At 39.6% G+C, this 23,306-nt stretch overlaps 1 protein-coding gene across 9 annotated transcripts in view; it reads right to left on the bottom strand.

The window, feature by feature from the left end:
* The window catches only part of CYRIA (CYFIP related Rac1 interactor A), a 53,230-nt gene extending 39,391 nt beyond the window's left edge, over positions 1–13,839 (bottom strand). For 2 of the 9 annotated variants that reach the window (XM_090136395.1, XM_090136396.1), the window contains exon 1: positions 13,207–13,826. The gene's annotated coding sequence lies outside the window, so the exon portion shown is untranslated. Of the gene's footprint in view, positions 1–12,877; positions 13,064–13,206 lie in introns of those variants that run through there. The other 7 variants (XM_090136394.1, XM_090136398.1, XM_090136397.1 and 4 more) reach the window with 7 other exon arrangements.
* Between the last annotated feature and the right edge of the window lie 9,467 nt (positions 13,840–23,306).

The raw sequence follows: 23,306 nt of genomic DNA on the forward strand, positions 1-23,306 counted from the left end.
AATTAATTCTACTTGCAAATACAGAGTCAAGCAGAGGTGCATCACAGAATGGGCTACAAAAAGTTGCAGTTCAAAGCTGAAACACTGGAGTTAAACGAGACGTCATGTGTAACAGAGAGGTCAGGCTATGAATTGTAACAATGCAACCGCAGTACTATTCCACATTTTAGAACTCATTTACACCAAAAGCAGAAGGTACAAGTTCCAAAACAAAATTACAAATCTCTATTTCATGGGCGGAAGTGGGGGAGGGGGGAAGCAAAGAAACCAGCAGTGTGCACAGTGAGAAACACAGGCTTATTAAAACCTTTAGTATCAAGCTGGTAGTATGTAAATATTATGCAGGAAGATGAAAGATAAGAATGGCAAGATGGCTCTTAGGGCAGTTCACCGCTAAGCAGCAGCACCTACTCCAGGTTTTGATACTCTCTCCACACGACCTCGTCATCATCGACATCAGGGATTCCAGCCCAGAAAGCAGCATCCACCATACTGTCTCCCTGTGGACCAGAGATGTCTAATCACGTTCCATCCCAGGTGGAGAGACACGTGCTGAGTTCACCAGGCAGCCTTCACTACTCACACACCTATTCCTACAGCAAAGAGGCTGGGATACGGGAGATGGAAACACACCACAGACTACATGCAACCCATAAGTTGTCATTGGGGCCAGACTTTGTTAAGACATTAGGTTGCTAATAGCTTTAATGCTGCTTAAAAAAATAATAAAAATAAAGAAATCAACTCACTAGTTATTGCAAAATATAAGGTTAGACTTATATCTACTTGACAAGAGGCAATCAGACAATTAAAGAGTTGAGACATTTTCTTGAGACAGATTGCCCTGGGAAAACTTAAATCATTCAAATTCAGGTTAGTATTAGCAAATATTTACTACTACTTTGGTTAAGAGAAGGCAAAGCTTAGGAAAGGGATAAGTTTTACACTATTATCAGGATATATGTCCTCTGGTCAGAGGACACTGCAAGTGCCATCTGGCTACATTTAATTTACTCATTTTGATTTAAAATGCCAGACCATTATTTTTCATATATATATTTTTTCTAAATATAACTTTCAAAATGACTCATTACCTGTTCGTTCTCTCAGGCTTTTCTCATACAAACAATACAAAACTCAATTATTCTAAGATTTAAGGTTGCTGTGGATTATTTTTCCAGCTTTAGACAGATTCTCAGCTTCAGATTTGACTGATTTTATTTCTTTGCAGAAACTCCTGCCATTGCAGGAGTTCCCAAATCCCACCTTCCTGAAAAGCAGGATCTGTGGCTGCAAATATAACAGAAAATAAATCAGAGCAGGGCAAATAGCCATGCTTGGAGCTTGGCACAGCTAGCATGGTACAGCTTGTGGCTGTACAATTAAAATCCTGTCCCTCCAGAACAGCCCGGTCAGATCCAAACAGCTTTTGGAAATGGTCCACTGTCTATACTAACCCCAGAACTATGCTTGGGCATGATGTGGGAGAGTGTTAGTTGGCAAAGGACAAAAGTGTGTCAGGAAGAGTACTAAAATTCTAACAGTACAAACAGACGCATGCCATATCCACTCCTTATTTAGATCCTACTATAAACATGTATCATGATTATAGTTCCCAGTTATTCCTGGAGAACTTAATTTTAGAATTTAATTCCATAAGTAGCCAATGTACTTCAGAATCAACAGGTCACCTTCTCCAGGCATGATGGCTTCTAGTTCTAATATCACACCTTCACCTAGGCTGCTGTTGTTTTCAAATCAAGAAAAATACATGTAAAATAGTTGACTATTTGCTTCCAGGTGTATTATGGGCAGTGCAGGTGAAAGTTAGCACTCTCTACCTTTTGGATTTATTTATGTTCAGGTAAGACTGAAGATGAGCATGTAACTTTGTCCTTTTAGCAAGCCTGGATGTCTGCCAATGGAACACTGGTCCAGCCTGTCAGCTAGCACAAAGTGGGCACGGCTCTGCTGACAATTAGCCAACATGCAGCAGCTGGGACTCTGCTTCTCCAACCTTGACCTACAAGTCCTTGCCTGATGGGCAAGGAAACAAGTCATACACTTAGCAAGGTTCGTGTTTCATGAAATAATCTGCTGTGCTTTCTTCATTAATTCATAACTCACTGGTATCTTCACAGATTTATTCTGAATCAGAAACCCAGAATGTGTTATTTCCCATGCAAATGCAAATCAAAAGCATTTACATTTAATTAGCATATAAAGTAACACAAGCAACAAGTCCTTGTGAACACAACAAAAACAAGCTAAATTTTTCCAAATGGAGACGTTCACTACTCTGGCACAAAGTGGACACAACTGTTATAGTGAGGAAGAATTAGTGTGTTTAAACTTTGCATAGATGTAAGCCACATTACCCAGTGACACAAGGTAATGAAAAATTACTGCAAGTGCAAAAAGGTGCATATATTTCATAACTGCATACCTATAAATTACCCCAATCTGTGCTTCTCCCAGTCTCAGCTCTGCTTACCTTGGAATAGCCTTAAAATGTAGCAGCATTGGCAAAACTGCCTATAATGCTGTGAAGCCATAACACAATGTTGATACTCATTGGACCACTGGCTGCCAATCCAGTTCATTAAGTTCTGAAATACCAAGTTATTCTCCTTGTCCTCTGCCCGGTGTAACAGTTCCAGACATTTAACTCCTCTATGCCCATTTACCTGGGAGTACTTTATTTGTAGGACCTTGAGCTATAGGTGCTTCTGACTTACAGAGAGATAGAAGAGATGCCTTATCTACCCCAGCAGTGCCAGGAGCAAATTCTATGAGCACGTGCACAAAGATCATTACTCCAATTAACCAGAAAACCACCAGATCTTCCAGAAGAAACAATCAAAAAACCTAAAACACAATAAAAGCCACACCACATGAGTGAAGTAACAAACTCATTAAATCTCAGTGACAATTGCATTGCTGGCATGAAACAGGCATCTGTTTCTCACAGATTTTGGCCTAAATCCTAGTTCTGATGTGGAAAAAATGTATTAAACCAGCTTGTCAGAAAGTGGGATTTTAACTCCAAAATCACTGGGCCCTTTTTCTCTGTCTTCTCTGTTCAGAATATCTACAGTGATACTAGAAAAAAGACAAAGCTATGAAATAACTGCTTAATATCAGTAACTTCTTTCCAGTTGCCTTTGGACTCCCTGAAAAAAGTTTTTGTTCCATAAAAAAAGTAAATGTTTAGGTCAAAGAGCTCTAGTTTTCACAACATTGAAAGAAAAACCTATTTTGGTTTTCACAGGTAGATCCATCCTGCTGTCATTTCTAATTAAACATGTTGCATTAGACTGAGCTTTAAGAGAGAGGCTGATTTAGATGCCTCCAAGTCAAATTGGTTCAAAGCATCAGCAAGTAAAGGGAACATACAACTGGCTGGAACCAAATTAAATCAATACTATGGATTGACTTGGAGATGGCTTTGAAAGTACATTCAGGAGATCAGCAGGGAGCGTGGCTGGAGCTGACAGATTAAGACTGGTTCTGGCTCCACACTTAGATACTGAAACATAAAAAAGCCAAACACTATCTGGTAAACCACTGCAGAAGCTTGATGGCACTTTAGAGATGTTATTTGTCTTCATTCTGTAGTGACAATGTTGCCCTCAATGTGAGAATGATACTTTTTGTTAGAAAGCATCAAAAAGAAAACACTCTTGCTGAAAGTCGCTGAAAGTCACTGTAAGATTGCAGAGTAAATCGGTGCAAGACCTCCGGTCCTGGAAAAGCACTGCGACTTCCAGATTTGAGTTCTGGGCAAGTCTTCAAATAATCCCCTGAATATTCTGCTTTCTTGAGAACTGGAAAATAAACTTTTAACAGTACAAAATTAAGCAGTAAACTTAGGCATGCCTGTCTACAATCTCTGGCACAAGATGGGAGAATACTGCAGTCATTCTTTTAATCACCAGCAGGAAAGGAACATTTCTGCAGGTTTGGAGGACAGCCTAATCCCAGAGAAATGTGTTTTTTTGTTTGTTTTTCTTATTCTTCATTCTAAATACATTTATATTCAGCCTCACTTCAGAATCTCTAATCCATTTGGCACACACATATAAAAACGAAGCAAAAAAGAAACACCAAAAAAGTAATTCTAAGAATGAAATGTTTTATTTCAATGTCAGTTGAAGGGAACACTACCATGTACTCTGACAGTTATATGAAATTAAACACGGAAAGCAGAACGTCCAACAGCATGTGAAACAGTACAAGAAACAAAGCTACCTGAATAATCTCCCCCCAACTCCTCCTTCTGTGATCCTCTCTCTGAAGCAAGTCATATGGCAGCACTTTTCTCCTTTTATGGGCAAAAGAAAAAAAAGGAGAAAGGAAGTCAGCTCCACAAGCAGAGCTGCCACGTGAATCGAGAAGCTCAATGCTACTCATTCCTTCCTACCAAAGTGAATTAAGAATATATACCCTGAAAGAGGCATACCATGAACCAATTGCCATTTACTTAAGGCATACATAATTACATCAGAGAATATTTCATGCTTACTGAACCAGAGAATGTATTAAAAACTGAGAGAGGTTGTGTAATATATTTGCATTTGCTTATCAAATGTCTTCTTTCCTGGTGTGAATGTCCTACCATTAGCATATGAATGTCTTCTTTTGGAAACAGCTGTAGTGATAGTATGACTCAGAGCAGCAATTAAAATGCATTCCTGTGAACTATCGTATTTTCTACTCATATATTTCTCTGTGCTTTGTACACCGCCTTGGTGCCCGGTACTCACTCCCAGTTTTGTGCACTTTATTTTTTGTTCAGCACCAAACATGGGTCTAGAGGGCAGAGGTGGAGAATGATACAATGATGTGACTTGCAGTTTGGCCTTTTCAAGTAAACTGTTGAAATATCATTAGCACAAAACTCAGAAAAGGTAACATACAACACCCCTTATTTATCAAGCAAAAAAGGTAAAAAAAAAAAAACCCAACAACACAAAAACAAACCAAAAAACCCAACTCCATTGATCTATCAATAGAAAGAAAAAAATCACTGCTAATCAAAACAGCTAAAATTTTAAATTCTAAGAGAGGAATCCTAATTACAAAAAGCTGAAGAATCGAGAAATAAAAAAGCACATTTCCTCACCAAATACAGGTAACGAGTTCAAGAAGCTGTAGTAATTCCCATTTCTTCTCCAACAACAGGCAGCTGGGCGCATCACCCAGGCCAGCTGGGTAGCAGATATGCTCTGTGCAATCAGGTACTTAATTTGGCAGCCTCACACGTACCTGCCATTGATTCAGAACCACCTTCTTTTCCTCAGCTGATGAGAAATCATTCCATGTTTTATTTGACTGCTTTGCTTGGAACTCACCCTGCAAACAACTGAACTCAATTACACAGTTACGCTTGCTGGGTTGCAGCCCACGCACCAAAAATTAATAACATAGATAAGCACTGGCCAGGTCAGTCTCTGTCCATAAAGTGGTTTTTTTTTTTTTTTTTTTTTTTTTTTTTTTTTTTTTTTTGAAGGAAGGAAGGAAGCAGTCTTCCCAGTTATCAGATCACTATCAGGTCAGATCAGATGGCCAAAAATTAAAATTATCCTGCTTTTTTTTTTTTTTTTTGATGTCAATGAAGCTCACTGACAAAACAGTCTGTCACTGCTATTACATGGAAAATGAAATTTGATAACAATGTATATATATCTTGGTTATTGTTAAAGACTATTACTTACTCCTGGGAAGTGTCACCAGTAGGTACTTAGTCATTTTTTGATAAAATGCTTTTTCAGTATAAGCAAGGCATATATTTTTAAAAAGTAGTATTTTAACGTGTAGGTGTCCCTTTGCCTTATAAATATATTAGAAAACACCGAATAACTGCTGTTTCAGAAGTACAAACACTTTATTACGATTGTGGTGAGTCAGACGCCAGGATTTGGCAGCCCACAGTGTTCCTCAGCAGCAGAACAAAAGGGGATTTTTTAGGCGGATTTACTTTTAGTTCAGTAAAGGACAACATGATACTGTCTGTGCTGTAATGAATCAAAACCACAGAAAAACAAAGGCCTAAGTAGTCAGACCACAATCAATTTTGTCTCACGGTATAAACATGGGCAAAAACATTATCCACAGTTCTAAGGCCTATCATATGTATGTTCTCTCCATGTCTTTTGGATACAAAATTTAAAGTACTATGCCTAACTAGTTGCAGAAATACAAATCTGTTCTACAGGCAGCATAACCCCAGAATATTCAAAATTAGGAAATACTTCCTATTCTCCTCTCGAGTACAAAAAGCATTGATAAAAAAAAAATCCACTTACTGTTTTGTAACATCTTCTCTGATTAAAAATATAAACCCTCTAGACGTCAGCACTGCACTCCAACAAGACCTCTAATGTATTCAGAGCACGAAACACATTTTGAGAGACTCATTTTCCAGCTTCCCAGTCATGCTCTCATTTGGAATCACAAACCGTCCCTGCAGTAATTGATATTACAGAGCTCTGCTTTATTATAGTATTTTGAGAGGATGAGGGAAGCGCTCCAGTCCTACAGGGTATTTATGCTTTAATAATAAAAATACAGGAAAAATGGTTACAAAATGCCAGTTCCCATTTCCTCCCCTGCCAATCGGTTGTTAGGAAGATGGCTAAAGTCTTGCTTTCAGAAACTTCCAAAGATGCCCATATCCATCATGAAATCCTTAACTACAGGCGTCACCAGCAGTCTGCAGGTGATCCTTCAAGTAAAGCACTGTAAACTTATCAAACAATGCAGTACAATTAGTCACACTTATGTATATGTGAATGGGAGGAAGCATAACCAATACAAAGTTAGATTCTTCATGGAAATGAAGTACAACAAATTCAACAATCTAGTCTTCTACAACCTAAACAGGTTTGCACAACTGAGAATTATTATAGTAAATCTTTTCCCTCCCCCAATTCCCAAAGCAGAAAACCTCCAAAAAATTAGGAACAGCAAATCATCTGTACCAAATAACAAACCAAATGATAAATACCATTGCACATCTCTTATGATGGCTATTTAAATACAATTCTGGAATCAATTGACATGAGAGAGGATCAGCTCCATAATGGTACCATCACTCAGCATTTCCCTATCAGCTAACAGCTGATAGTAATGAAGTTTTGCCCTACAGCTCCCCACTATTAATGTGCATAAGAGAAACCAGAAGACATACTTTCTGCTCCCTTCTCAGAAAGCTATTAACTCAAGCTAACCTCCCAGACTTAACGTGGGGTTGCTGCAAAATGAAAATGAGAATGATCAGGCTGTTTACCAAATACACATGCAATATAGAAAACAGAAAGTAAGTTATCTTTGAAACGACTTCAAAAAACAAGAAAAGCACCCTTTCCCACTACTTCCCAGTGTAAACACATTCAGCCTATAAAAGAGTAATCTTAGTACACAGCAGTTTTTAGAGTTTGTAACTAGATGGTTTTTAGATCCCTTTCAATACAAGCAATTCTATGATTCTACACTACCGGGTTCAATACAGCTGTGTAAGCAACAGTTGCTAAATGAAATATCCTCAGCATCAACTTACATATAACATCCAGCCTGCCCAGCAGACATTACACCAAGCTGGACATGGGTCTTCTCTACTTCTTGAACGAAGGATACAGTGGACATCACAAAGCATCTCAGATGACTGTGTCAGGCAACTGAATCAAGCTATGTTCAAATTACATCCTAACTCCAAAATAACAACTATTTTTGGAAGGTAATCACAGCATACTTGCCAAATTCTGGACTTCATCTTCTCCAAAAATCTAAGCTTTTCTTAGATTTACTGGTTTATATGAGAATAAAGCATAAAAATGGACTCTCATCAGAATTCTAATCATGGTTACAGTAATTTCAGTTATGAACTTTAAGTAACTGGGATAGTAAGCAGGAAGCCCTCTAACCTAACAGGAAACAAAGTTGAGAAGCCTGCAGTTTACACTTGGAAGCTCAAGAGGTGTATTATGTTATAAAAAAAAAAGGTTTTAAAACTTTCAAGCCTCTCCTGGAGTAAAATAGAAAGTCGTCCCTTTCATAAACTGATGAGGGAAGGAGACACATAATTCTGAAGTTTCAGATGAGAAGGCAAGAGCACACCCTGGAGCACCATTGAGCAATGTAAGAACAGCAGCAAAGCAACCACGAAGGAAGTAAAAGCACCAGGTGGTAAGTGGTCTTGGAGCTACAGGCTGGCTCACAGTCACACCTCCACATGCCAGGGCAGAGCCAACAGACCACTGTCTGTTCTAGACTACTCCCATTGATGGTATGAAATTGAATATTTCCTGGATCAAAGAATGAAATACCCATGGCAATTTCCCTCACCTCAGATGAATGCCTTGATCACAGGACATGTCACTCTTCCTGTGGCCTAATTAACACCACTGCATGTGAAATAAATGTTTCTTACCACTACAGAACAGTTTATGAGATGTTGTCTGCTTTCCTCTCCTGGGAAGATAGAGCTGTGAGCTTAACTTACTTCAAACTGAAAGTGGGACATAGAAACAAGCTCGCACCTCATGGTTAATTGATGCACCTCATGCATCACTGAAAATAATGAGAGGATGGAAGAGAGAAACATCACTGCAAATTCTTCTTCCTTTAGATTAAATAAATAGTTTGCACTTCTTATTTATTTCTTAGCCAAACAAGGCTTTCAAATCCAGTGGGAACACTCCTGTCTGCAAGTGCCAAAAGCAGTCAGGTACAAGGGAGATGCCACTCTCCAGAACAGTCCTGGTGGTAACGGTTCTGAATGGATGCACAAATGAAGCTCCACGTTTCTCATTTTCTCTACAGAAAAAAAATACAGACAGCAGAGTGCTATCACACATGAGTTTTAAGAACACCATCACCAGCTTTAAGGCATCTAATTGTAAAATAGGCCATTCAAATAATTTATGAATTCAAACTGCAATTCAAGAAGGAGAAAGACTTTCCCTCCAAAATTCCATAAATTATATATATATTTATCTTTGAAAGCTTCTAATAACAACTTGAATGTGTGTGTACCAGAGTCCTATAGGACAGTACAGGATTGCTGTTACCTAAAAAAATAAATAAATCAGTGCAGGACTACACATCCCCAAACACCAAACCACCTCCACAGCATTATTAAAGCGTGCAAACTCCAACACCCAGCTATGACGCAGTCTTTCAAAGCTCACCACAGATAAATAGGGGACCAAAAGCCAGATCCCAGTATCATAGAATATATTCCATCATATAGTCCATATATGACAACTCCCATGATACACTGATGCTGTTCAACAGATGTCAGGGCTGTAAACTTAGGGGTTACATTTATAAACTCAAGACTGACAAAACCAGAGTGGCATTTGTGGGAGGCATAAATAACACCACGTGTTACATTGCTAGCAGATCCTTCAAAATGAATTGCTCACATTTTACAAGATTACAAAATTCTTACACAGACTTATGCAAAATAGACTCAGGCTTTAGCTCTGTTTTTTGCTCTGCCATTCACCCAACCTAAGCTCTTGAAAGTCATTGCCACTCCAAACAGCCCTTCAGAAATAATATAATGACCAGGAAAAAGAAGTCTAAGATTCACAGAAAGTTTGCACAGAGCACTGGTTATGCCCTCTACTGACAGGTTTGTCAATTAGACTAGAATATTTCAGCTGTTGGCTTGCAAAAATAAGTATTGTTGAATCAACGTAAGTCTGGAAATGTGAAGATATTGCTCATGAGATTATTTCTAAACATTTTAAATCCATAATAATACAAATCATACCCATCATACAATTTCTCCTATTTCTGATATTTTTGCCATACAAGAAATGACTGCTACCAAATCATCAATCTTTATCAGATGGTATGCAAGGACAGAAAAATAAGACACGTTTTTCATTTTAATTGCAAGTATGGATTGGAATCCTGTGAAAACAGAAAAATGGTAAAATCAGTGCTTCACATGAATTAAGATCTATACATCTCACATCATTCACAGTGCTCTCATCATCACTCATACGTGAATGCCTAGCAGCTCCTATTACAGTTTCAATTTAAACAGCAAAATTCAAATTTATGACCGTATTTTTTGCAACTCTCAAGCTGTCCCATATATTAAATATTTTAATTCATGCCTCTCAAACTGTTTCCTCTGATTTAATGCTACTGTTTTGCATTCATAGATAATGTAAGTAGAAAGCGCTGCTAAAAGAATGATTGATAATACTGAAACAGATCCAAATACATACTGAATTCATTACACGGGAAACACTGTGAGGTTTTGGCTCCCTCAAATTTGTATGTATTATTACTGCACATATTCCTCTGTCCACTGATACTACAGCTCACAATGACATACTAAGTCTGTTTCCAGGGATTTAATAGAAGACTTAATGATGTCCGGATTGCATACAAGTTCTGGATTTAAAACATTATTTTTCCGTTCTGTATAAAATGTGAACCAAACCATCAAGTTCATGTTCTCCGATGTGCATCATGCATCTGGTACTAAACAATGCCACTGATTCCACAAAACTATTTTACATTTTCCCTAAAAATTCCAAATGAGATGGTATTTGGAAATATATATATATATATAAATCAATTAAAGAAGTCTTACTTCAAATGCCTGTACACCTATACAACATGGTTTCTAATAGAGTATTAGAACTGTTATTCATCTAGATTATGTCTATTTTTATATACATTTTTAAGCACTAATTCTGTGTAATACAACCTGTAGAAATCAGCAACATACTGTGCATGCAAACCTTTGACATCTTCATGAAACCACCAAGCTGCTGAGGACAACATTTTTTAACCTACAACATATTTTAACCTAACAAAACTGTGTTAAAAACAATGTTATGAAGACAAACGAAGCATATTAACAACAAATTATCTTCCTAGTACTGTAAAATACACTAAAAGACTCACTGTTATGGCAAAATGGCATCTGCTGACAGTAACTATGAAGTAATATCCAAGAACTTCACCATTTTCCTTTGTGAATTAATCAAGTATTTTTCATTCTAATTACTGGCATACATTGTCTTCTTAATGACTTGTGGTTTTGCTTATTCTTTGTTTTTAATAAAGAAGTTCACAGGCATATGTGACTGCATAAACAGTACATGGGGACAGTGAAAAGTACAGAGCAGAATACAGTAAAATTTTGGACAGTCATTAAGAAACCATGCAGATAATCCAGAGAGCCTCTATTATGCTTGCTATAGTTTACATCTAAGTGAAACTTTAACATTCAGGTACACTACACTACAGTGTTCAACATGCAGCTGAGGAATTTCATTCTTAGCTGTTACCTTATGCTCTTCATAAATTTAAGTCAAACCTTTATGCTAATCCCATGCTTAATTTCATTAAGACATTTTTAAGATCTACTCTAGGAGAGTGAAATTGAGGAGCTGTAGCACTTTATAATATGTTTTTATTTTGGGCCTGGTGAGGGGGCGGTGGCTTACAAAAAAGCAGGATCCAACATAAGAAACTGCCAAGTTCATTCCCTAAAAAAAGCCAAAACAGTACGCTGTTCATATATACATTACAAAGATATAAAAGACAGCATATTGAGAAAAGGTAAATATTATCTTAGTTCTTCTCTGTGCAGTGTGAGTTGGGGTATTTCCATATACCAGTGCTGGATGTGCACGGTTCTATGCCCACAAGGCAACCTCTTGTCACAAGTGTGTTTCATTCCAGCTCTCCCCACCTAAGCAGAGCTCACAGTCAAAGTCATTTTCAGTTTTTTTCCTGACCTTGCAGATGGCGAGGAGAAGAAAAGCAAAGCAAAAACACACCCCTGTCCCCATTTATCCTTTCCACACATGCACTGCCTTTAGGAGCTGGTAAACAACAACCAAGCACAAACATGGTCTGTATGGAAATGGAGAGCTACCAGAAACAGGCTGGGAAGCAGGCTGAGCTGCCCTCAGCAACAGCACTGGAAGGATGTGAAGTTCTTTCTGTATTTCTCGTGAATTATGGAACGTTTAGTTTCATCCAGTGGCATCATATATAACCAGGGCCTTACCATAACACAACCCAGAGAAATAAAATTAAAGCTAAACTATCTTGAAATTAAATTAGGGATGAAGAAATGCAAGCGCCGTATCTGCTCAGTGTAACACAGCACAGACAGCGATTCGTATGATGAGACGAACATTACAGAACGTGATTTTCCCCCGTTCTCACGTCTAGCTTTCGAAAGGACCATCTACTAAGCCGTGCTCCCGGCACGGCCAGCAGCTGCCGCAGAAAGTTTTCAGCAGAGCCCAAGTTGGGCGTGCGAGCCCCCTGCCCCCATCTGCAGCGCGGGCAGCGGAGCTCCGCGCCCTTTTGTTCCGTCCGCCTTCCGAGCCCCTGTCACAGCCCGGCACCCGGTTCGCTGCCTTCTGCCCGCGGCCAGGTGCTGCAGCCCGGCCCAGCCCGCGTGCAGCGATGGAAGCGCGGACACTCTCCGGACGGAGCGCCTCACACGAGGCGAGCCCGCCCGCCCCTCGCCTCCCCGCCCGGCCCCGCTGACCGGGCTGGCAGCGAAGCGGCGCGATCCGAGGCAACAGTTGGCCGCTTTCCCCGGCATCGCCGCTGCCCCCCGGGACCGCACGGACGGCCCTCCCGGGAAGGGGAGCGGGGGGGGGAAAAGGGACGGCCGCGGGCCCAGGGCTGGGCTGAGAAGGGGGCACAAAGGCGGCAGCCTCCCCCTACAGCCCTTCGGGGAAGGCAGCACCCGAGCGGAGATCAAAATAACGCAGGGACTGCGGGGCTCCCCGCTCCCCTCCCAGCAAGGAGAGCTTCTTCCCACCCGAGGACACCGCCTCAGCCCCCACCGGCGGCCGGGGGACGAGGAGACCCGGCTTACCTGAGCCGCCCGTCGCCGGTGCCCGCCGCGGTGACCCTCGTCCATCCCCCGCGCCTCAGAGACAGCCGCGGCGCGGCCCAGCCCTGCCCGGCCCAGCGCCGCACTCGCAGGCCCGCCCCGCGGTGGCTGCGTGCGGCTCCCGCCAGCTGTCGGCCCCGGGCGGGCGCGGCTCCGCCGGACCCGCCTCCCGCTGCCGAGGGGGGCGAGGCGCGCGGGAGGAGGACGGGGCCTGCGGGCTGAAGCGCGCGGGGTACCGCACCTCTGCGCAGCCGTTCCTCGCAGCGCTCCACGCGCAGGGCCCGGCGTCCCGCCTTGCCTCAGGCGCTCACCTCCGTGTCACCTATGTTGTCGCTGAGGCGGCTTTGACCCATATCTACCTAGCTTCTCTCGGTTCCCAGGCCGTCCGTCTCCTTCCCCTTTGTGGGCTCTCTTTCGGTGTGTGAATGCTTGAGTTCAGCAAATACTCTTTTTTTTTTTTTTTTTGGCTTCGCACAAGTCAGTACTTCCTCAAGATGTCAAAAGCAGATCTGAGCCCGTTCGCAGCTCGTGAAAATGTTTTGTACTTCCTCTTGCTGCTGGGAGGGTTAAGTAAGGTTAAAGCTGTGAGAGTGGCTCGGTGCTTGGTTTCCCCCTTCCCCAAAAGCCAGTCTGAGTCATTTACAGGAAGAAAGAAACCAAAAAGAGCCTGCAAGTAACAGCGTTGGGAGTACAGCGCAGAAATAGCAGGTCATTTGTTCACACCAAGGCTTGTGCTGCTGAGCTCTGTAAACGTGAGAAGCCAAACGCTGACCACAGTGCCTGTGTCACACTGCCATGGTGCCCGGCGCTCACAGCTGTGCTCTGTCTGGGGAAATGCATCAAAGCTGGGGCCTGTGCCACCCAGCAGGTGTGACTCAGGTTGTGGGGAGGCTGTCAGTGTGTAGGATGCTCTGCTGGCACAGTTCTGCTGCCTTTTGCACCAGAGCAGTGTCCTGGGCAGCAACACTTCCATACCCAACACAGTATGCATCTGGGTATTTTTGAAGTGCACTTTTTTGGTCTGAAAATTCCCAGTTTTCTGGTCAGGAATTAGTCCATTGAAAGGCTCTGCTATAATGGCATGTATTTAATACAACTATCCCTACAGCATCCAGCTCAGTGGAGCGCTAAACTGCTGGCTTGCATTTTTTTATCTACTCAAAAGTAGCTTGTAAAAGCAGTAAAAAGCATTGCTCCACTTTCAAGCAGGAAGAACGGTTACATGGACAGCTTGAGCCTGGAGACAATGGAACCTGGGCTATGGAACGGAGCTAGCAGCTCCGTGTCCCCCTTTCCTTGCTTATTTTTCTGAGGCACATGTTCTGACTGCTATATAATGGGCATGTCTTTAACTGAATGCCGTTATAAAAAAAAAAGCTGTCCCTCATCACTGGTGAATACTCCAATTTTGTTTGTATGTGTTATATATACTCAGAGTGTATGTACTGAATGCCGATGGGATTTAATCAGAAGAATATTTTGGTTCTGGATTCTGGTAGTATTTAGGAATTAGATTTTTTCAACTTTTAATCCTGTCAAAACATATGTTATGTATTGATGAAATGAATTGTGGAACTCTACACAGCTTTCGCGTCACACACTGCCATAAGAGTGAAGTTGAACAGCCTTCAGGGGGAATGGCAGCTGAGTGATAGATTTCAGATTCTCGGTTTCGGACAGTGACGTTACAGGCTAGGAATTAATTGTTTAATCAGCTCTTTGCGCATTAGCCATGCGACAGTAACTGTCTGTGTGGAACTGCTATCCCAATGCAGACGTGAGACAAATTCAGCTTGGGACGCATTTGGTAGAATTTGAAATCCTAAATAAAGTCATCTCTTATCATTTGGACTCTACAAAACATGTCAAATAACACCCAGCTTTTGCTCAGAAGTAGTGCAATGGAAATTTAGATACCTAGTTGAAGACACCTGCATACAGACAACTACAATTTGGGAGTTTAAATTTCACAATGAATCCCATCCAAATCAGTTTGCTAACTCAAATCTCAGAGGAATATTTTCTTGCAGCTATGGCAATGCATACGGAACCGGAAGGCAAGGCTCAGCTGGGGCATGGTAGAAGAGCAGCAATCTCACAAGTTTTCTAGATTCTGGCATTGCAACATCTCCTGTAATTTGAAAGACCACATGTTTTGTTTTTGTTTTTAATGAGGAAGGATATGTTCAAAAAGTCATCCACAACACTGGCAAATATCTGAATGATTATCTATCTGGGACAACATTTTCTAGTCTTTTGTAGAGGATATGGTTCCTTACAAGTCCTGAAAATCATGACTTTATGCTGAATAACAAGCATCTGGATGCAACCAATGACCTCAGAACAGATGGAAAAGAGAGTTTTTTGGAGTTTTTTGCTTGTAATGTTCAAATTGCCATGCAGAAGTAATAGACTTATCTAGCAGTTTTCTCAAGTATTACCTGTAGAAGTCGATCTGTGGAATAAAAGGACATCTTTCTTAATGATTGTTTTAGCTCTGTGTTGACTGCCATAGAAGGTTAGTACAAACAGTGTTCTCAGAAAAGAAAGGTTTAGCACTCACTTCAGAGATTACCAAATTCGAAGGAAAATCTTTTCAATTTTGGAGCCACTTAATCATCTCCTCTGTCTGGAAGTACTTTGTTTTCCTTTTTGGCTAACACACAAAAAAGAAGAAAAAAAAAGAGGTAATGCTAATAGATTCTATGAATCAGTATTCAGTATTATCCTGTCATCACTTGCATAATTCATGGTACTGCTGATGCTGTTTGGAATTGTAGCTATTCATCACTTATGAAGACAAACCTCAGTACTAATCTGCAATTTAGGGACATAATTTTTTTCTCAGTGATACCAGACAAAATTAGGAAGTAAAATCAATTTGAGACATAACCAAAAAAAAAAAAAAAAAAAAGAGAGAGAGAGAGAGAGAGAGAGAGAGAGAGAAGAAAAAAAGGAGTTTATCTGTCTTTTTTATGAGTTTGAATCATATCTGAAATTGCTTCCTACCAGAGAAATATGCTGCTGTATGTTTGTCATTTTTTTTTCTTCTCCTCATAAAGAATCAACCATCAGTAAGAGGGCAGAGAAAAGTTCTGCATCCCAGTTGTTGGCCTTCTGCTCAAAATAGCTTGATTTATCAGCGTGCACTGAGACTTCATTGGAAATCCCCAGTTTATTTCTTGCATCAGCTGATGAAAGAACTTAGCAGAAGCATGGGCAGCCAGCCTTTTTCTGGCAAAGGATCAACCACTGGATATTAGAGCAGCTAAACTGATCACAAAAATACAGGCGTCCCAACTGAATACAGCTGGAAATCTGTCTTGTATTTGTTTACCTATTTGGGAGTCAATACATCATAAATATAATCCCCATTACAATGCATGTACACACTTTGGAGAGGTATACAATAAAAATATGTTTATTTAATGTCTTGATTATATTCATTAGGCATTCAATGTAGACTCAATTTTATTATCAGTCTTACAGAAGTTAAACAAGTTTACTCAATAAACTCTATGATTAAGCTTCTTGTATAGGCTTTTAAAGATATCGGTAGGCATGTGCACAGTTCAAAAATAGTTGAGATTTATAAAATAAAATATATAATAAAAATAAATGTTACTTTTGTCATTTTTAACAAGTCAGAATAGCATACAAATATATATAATAATGTGTCTTTGCTTATGTAATTGAATAGGAATATGGTTAGACTCTGGGATACTTTTTGGGTATGGTTCTCCACTGTGAACATCCAAATATACATTACAAAGCATAATACTGTTCCTTTATACTGAAGATGCATACTGGTAACACTGTAGTACTGAAAATCACAAAAACAATTAACAGAAAACTTACCTTTTGAATTCAGAAGTTTATCAAGAAGCTTGATAATGCTTACTCATTTTGCATGCTTTTCCTACAGTGAAACTGCAGGGCAGTGGAATTATATTTTACAAAAAAATGGTTCAGATTTGATGTAATAATAATCCTAATGCAAAACGAATAGCAATAATTTCAATATCTCTCTGGGTATGTAACATTGCATTTATCACTATTAATGTTAATAAGAAAATGTCTATGTACCAAACTATTTTAAGCTGGTCGGCACAAACCCATTTTCATTTGCATCTACTGAGATGTATCCAGGCAACCGTATATTTTTGGATTCGTAACAATTTATTCTATTCATTTTATGCAAATGAGATAACCAATACTGCAAGAATCATGAGAATTCAAGATGGATAACTTGGATAACATTGTTCAGAGCTATAGATAGATGACTAAGGATGATCTGTAAGTCATATATTTTTTTCAACAATTTATTAAACATTTCCTTCAATACATCAACGCAGCTAAAAGGTTTATCTTGCATGATTCTAATACTTTTTATTCCAAAATGGAAAGCATTAGCAACTCAATCTGTGTCCTGTGAAGTAACGATTATCCCACACCATGCTTCTGCTTCCAATTTGTTCTTTGCTTCCAATTTGTTCTTTTGTAAGTTGAAAATGCTGCATGTTTTTCAAACTCACACAGAGCTTAATCAGCTGGAGGAGGAGGAAGAGCAAAGACTCCAGCCACTGATCGCATCTGTACATGCTGACTTGCTAACTTGATAAGTAAAACAGTGTCTACATCAAACACAAAGCTGAAGTACTATATATGGAGTTACTATCTAATTGCGTGATTGAAATGTCATTGAAAGGACTCTTATAAGAAAAGTGTCTTCTGGTTTTGCTCTTTGTGTGTGAATGATTTGTATGCATTTGCTATAGGAATAGTTTAGAGCAACTTGCACATCTTCAGTATATTTTGGTACCATCAAAACCCTTAGTGTTTCACTTGAGAAGATCTAAGGTCAGCTGGGCCAAAGCTTTAGGTATGGTGTATAACACTGTCGTAAGTACAGACCACTATCAAAAGAATTAATTCCTTTTCCCTACCTTTGTTTAAGGGATTTTAGCTTGAATCAAACTCACTGAACCTGAACACTCCAAAAGCCAGGCCTATGTAGTTCTTCTGAAGAAATGGCAATTCTGTAGCAGCACAGCTGGTAGACTCAATTTATCCTACCAGATGTTCCTCGGTGCACATGATAAATTTTGCTGTTCCACTTTGAGACAATGAGCTTCCACTACTGACCAGTAAGATTTAGTTATATCCAGAATAAATCAAACTAGGCAGCTGAAATAGTCCCCAATCAGTTTTCTTGTTCTTGCTTCAATGTCAAATGTACCTCTAGCAAGAGCAATGGAACTATTTCTGAAGCAACTCCTGAGCCACTGAAGTTTTCAGCTGGCCTAGGATTACTTTTTCAGTTTACTATAATACATAGAACTGACAAAATACAGTATGAAGAACATGCTTCCTGAGCTAATCAGTAAAGCCTTCCTTGTGTAGAAAATTTCAGCATTATGTTTTTGCCTTATTGCTACATGGCAAACTTAAGTTTGACTGAAATCTTTAAGAGAGTTAAAAGATCAGGACTGCAATTTGATGATATATGTAGTGATGAGCTGTTGTTCCAGGAAATTGCACAAGTATGTCAAAGGAACAGTTGGCTTGCTAGATTAGACTCTTAGCTTTTATAATAGGAAAAGCCAGGATTTTAATTGCACTTAAAATTTCGGTATGGGTCCAAATACATAAATGCCTGAAGGGATGCGATGAATAGGGAGTCATGCTACTTTCAGTGGTGCCCACTGCCAGGTTAAGAAGCATTGGGCACAAGCTAAAGCATAGGAAGTTCTGTCTAAACACCAGGAAGCATTTCTGTGCTGTGGAAGTGATGGAGCATTGGCACAGCCTGCTCCAAGACTGTGGAGTCTCCTTGTTCCTCTGTTGTGTTGGTAAGGCACATTACCACTCCTAGCTGCTTGTCAGCTTCTTGCCTGTGATTGTTATTCCCTAGGAATGCTGGGATGACCTGCTAATATAGTCAAAATGTAATAGGTTAGATTAAACTGTTTAATTAGTAGATCTTTGTTGGCCCAGTCATTTTGACTGAACCACACTAAGACATGCTCACCCTGTCAGCCCTGAAAGAAGACATAAGCAAATGCGAGATCTCCTAGCACAAAGTGGAGAGAGAGGCAAGATGTTCCTACAGTGTGCATCTGCTTATCACTCAGCAAACTTAAGGAATTCAAAACTGAGTCCTCCCTTCTACAACTGTTTGGTTCTTCTGATGCAGCAGAAAACTTAAAGCATGTCCTTTATTAAAGTTATTGGGATTTAACTGTTCTTTGCTTCATCAAAACAAATCTCAGGTGTAAATCTAGTGTAAATCTTTCAGTAAATCTGTAAATTCTGTGGGTGTTTTCTTCTCTTCACCCGTGTTTCACAAATTGTAGAGGATCCATAATATAAGCAAGGCAGTAGCAGACTAGAAGATTGGTATCTCTGTTTTCTTTTCCAAGTTTATCTAAGTAGGATAAATAAGTTTTAAAACGATCTTAGATATTGTAGTCAGCAGACCAAAACCACTCTGAAATTTGAAAAATCGAAAATGGAAAATGGTACCTCTTTCAAAAGAAGGCTTCTGCCTTTTAGTCAAATGTTCAAAGAAAATTTACATATAAGAGCACTGGTAAGGACTCCATTTGAGAGGGTGCCAACATGAAAACAATTTAATTCTTCTACAATCTAGGCATTCCAAGCTTAGTCTATCATTTCTCTAGTTTATAAAGTAAACAGCACAGCAGCAGAAGTGCCAGGAGCATTGAGATACTGCTTTCTTAACTGCCCAGGAGTACATTACTCTTCTGCTGTCTAATTAGAGTTAGAATTATTGTAGCTTATATACCGTCCTCCTGCTAGATCATGTCAAAATTAATTAAAAAGGTAAATATCCTTATTATTAATAAATTACCTATGCATTTTCTGACTTCTGAACAAGGAAAGATGAACACATTTTCTGGAGTTCTCTAAATAACCATTACATGTCATCTTTCAAGCACTGAATCTATACATAGATGAAATAAAATACTGAAAGAAAATTGCAGCACTAATTATGAAAAGTCAATAGGAGTCAAGCAAATGTTTGAAATTAACAGTAGTTAATACTGAGACAGTTAAAAAATGGAAAGTTTATTTACACGGGTGGAAAAAGACCTGTTTCCACAATGTATTTAACAATCATAGGATCACAGGATTATTAAATAATTCATGTAGGAAAGGACCTCGTGCAGTTTCTAGTCCTACCTCCTGCTCAAAGTGGTGTCAGCTATGAGATCCGGCCACATAGCAATGATGTTTATCCAGCTGAGTCCTGAAAACCCCCAAGTCTAGAAACTGCCTGTGTCAGTCTACTGTCTGTCTGCCCTCGTGCTGAAAAGAGTTTTCTTTCTAGCCAATGTGAACATCTCTTCTTCAACTTAGTGTGTTATGTCTCCCTCTCTTGCCATACATCTCTCTGAAGAGCCCATGTGTGTCTTCTTGGATAGCCTTCTCGAGGGTATTAGAAAGCTGCTGTTAGTTCCACCCTAATAGTCGTATACAACAGACAGTAAGTCATCTGTTTTTTCCCATCAGTTACTATGAATGAAAAATAAATACCTTACTCCACCTCACTTTCTTCCGTTTCCCTCATAATGCCACTTATCCAAAAGCAGGTGCTCAAGTCTAGGATCATAGAGTCATAAAATGGTTTTGGGTTGGAAGGGACCTTAAAGCTGACCCAGCCCCAGCTCACCTGCCACAGACAGAGTAGCCACCCACCAGATCAAAACCCACCAACATCTAAACTAAACCCATCTAGATTATGTTGCCTTGAGCTTTTATTCTAGTGAGAAAAGCTCCTCACTTCCTAGCAGCAACCAGATGTTTCTTAAAATCAGAGTGTCTCTGGCTTTGGCATTGCTTCTTGCAGCAGTCCTAGTTAGACATTCTGCAGTTCTACCTTGTACAGTTGTTTCAGCTTTGTTACTATGGTGCAAAACAATCCAAGTATTTGACAAGATGATATGCAAACAGTCTTTTCTAACTCATTAATAGGTGACAGCTGAAAGCTATTTCTCCCATGACAAGAAATATGTTAATTCAGCTGTTAGAAGAAACAACTGAGCACTGAATTACAGAACAATTAATTTTGCATGAAACAAATGAAACATAAAAAATTTTGTCAGATGTTTATAGATCTCATAATAGGACTGAAGCATATTTTCTGCTTCAAGTTTTTCAGTGTATTTTCTACATTTCTTTGCATACAAGAGATGGCTTACTCTTATAGGGTAACACCTATAAGAGGAGCTGTAGGACTGAGCTGAGAGCTGTGTTTTAGCACAGGCCTAACAAAAGAATTCTGTCAGGATGAAGACAGAAGAAAGCATTTAAAAATTTCGTGGATAACACAACCTCTATGACTCAGATGGTGTGGAAGAAAACAGATAGGATAACTGTTTGCCATCATAACTGAATCAAATCATAAGGAGATCCATCTTCATCACAGAGTTTGAAATAGAGCCAAAATCTCACACATGACTTAGGTGGAGGATGGTCTTCCTGAGCCTGTGCACAGAGCAGAGGTTTTTTGTTGAGGTTCAGGACAAGGGCATGACATTTCTTTCTGTGTGTTTGCTTTGTGCATCCAGAGATTACAGATGGTGTTTTCTTTACCCTGAAAGTTCCACAGTGATAGGGATGCAATAAATGACAAAACTCATACCATTACAGTTTTTCCTTCCCCAGGATTACTTTATATCAGATTTTGTCCGGAATGAATTTTTATTAACTCCTTTCCACCAACTAAAGTAGTTTAGAGAGAAGGCTTAATGCAAATGAATCAATGAGGTAATTAGTGCTTTAACCAAACAAGCAGGTTCAATTCATACAGTACCAAAAAGGCATTTCCAGCTCTGCTTCCCTGACAAACTTTACCATTAATCAAGCATATCTAGCTTGTAGTTTGCTAAATAGCATAAAGCTGACGACATGAGCCAAGCTGCTGTATGTGATTTGCAATCCATTGATTATCATACAGCAAACGGAGAAAAAAGGAGCGAGGTTAAAAGTTGTATTTTAACCTCTTAATGGCTCTGGAACCTACTGACATCAGGGTCTTGTTCAGGGTTTCGTTCTCTGGCAGTCAGCAACTTTCAGATCTCTAAAGGGTTCCTCTCTCTCCAAGTGCGACTGCCATGTGAAGCTCAGCAAGAGGCAGCACAGATCTGCATATTCAGTGCTGGGTACAATAGCTCCATTCTCACTGTCAGGTCAGCAGTCAAGTTCAGCGTAACTCCTCCTTCTGGTTCTGAATCAAGACTTTATGGAAATGCTGAGGATTTTTAATAAAGCGACTCTGCTGTGAAACAAATCTTCCCTTAGTGACAGCTCTGTGCTGAGCCGCACCAGCACAGAGCTTATTAAGTCAAAACTGTAAAGTTCAAAGACAGCATCAGGTTTCAGTAGGCATCTCTCCTCCTCTGTTCTTCACGGCAACATAATTTGTTACCGCCTATATTTTTGTTAGACAAGTAAAGTCTACATGCTTTTGCTGCTGTAAAACACAGTGTATTTTAGTAACTAGTGAACCATTCTCACGTGTTTTTTGTTTTTTTTTTTTTTTTAATCAAAAGCCAAAATTTCAGATTATTAAATTATTTTCAGTCTTCTTTTTCTGTACCAAAATTCAGTTACGCGCTGTGATTTCTAATCAGCAGTAAGCTCTTCCATAGCTCTGGAAATGATCATTTTCAGTGATCCGTATCATGGTGCAATATTAAATTAATGCGTCATAGAGCAGAGGAATGTTATTCCATGGCTCTCAATTCAGTCATATGAGCTGATTTACGGGAAAATTTTTCTTCCCAGAATATAATTTATGCTGTGAATGAGCTCCATCCTTTTAAATTTCAGTGTTATGGTCTTTGCAAAAGTTGCAAGTGGTTATAAACTTGTGTGAAATCAGCAGCAAATTTATTTCAATTTCAAAATAACAATGTAAAGTGTACCATTTCTGGTAACACTTAAACCTTTATTTTTTTTTCCCCCCATTGCTTTTATAAAAACCCTAAACAAACTCTTTATATACAAATCTCTGCACCACTTAATGAGAATTTATCAATTTTATTCCGATTTCCGTGCTTTGTGTTGCAATCAAGTGGAACTGTTTTTAAGCATAGAGGGCTTGCATCACGTTAAATGCACAGAAAACAATTTCCTTTAACTGAATTGTTCTTGGTCCTCATTTAGAGTGTCAGCCAGCCCTGTGGTTTCCCTGTCATCAAGAATCCAGCCACTGTGGCATTTCTAACATGGCAACTGGGTCTCTGGGACCCTTTTTTTTGGGGGATTTGTAGATATAAACTTACTTCTTTCTTCCTTCATCCCACAGTAATCCTGTAATGGCTGTTGTAGATCATTGTCCAATCTCAGTCTGCCTCTCTGGATGTTTTTCTGCTGACTGGGA

The sequence above is a fragment of the Phasianus colchicus genome, chromosome 2 (genome assembly GCF_987193195.1).
Source record: "Phasianus colchicus chromosome 2, bPhaCol1.hap1.1, whole genome shotgun sequence".
NCBI lineage: Eukaryota > Metazoa > Chordata > Aves > Galliformes > Phasianidae > Phasianus > Phasianus colchicus.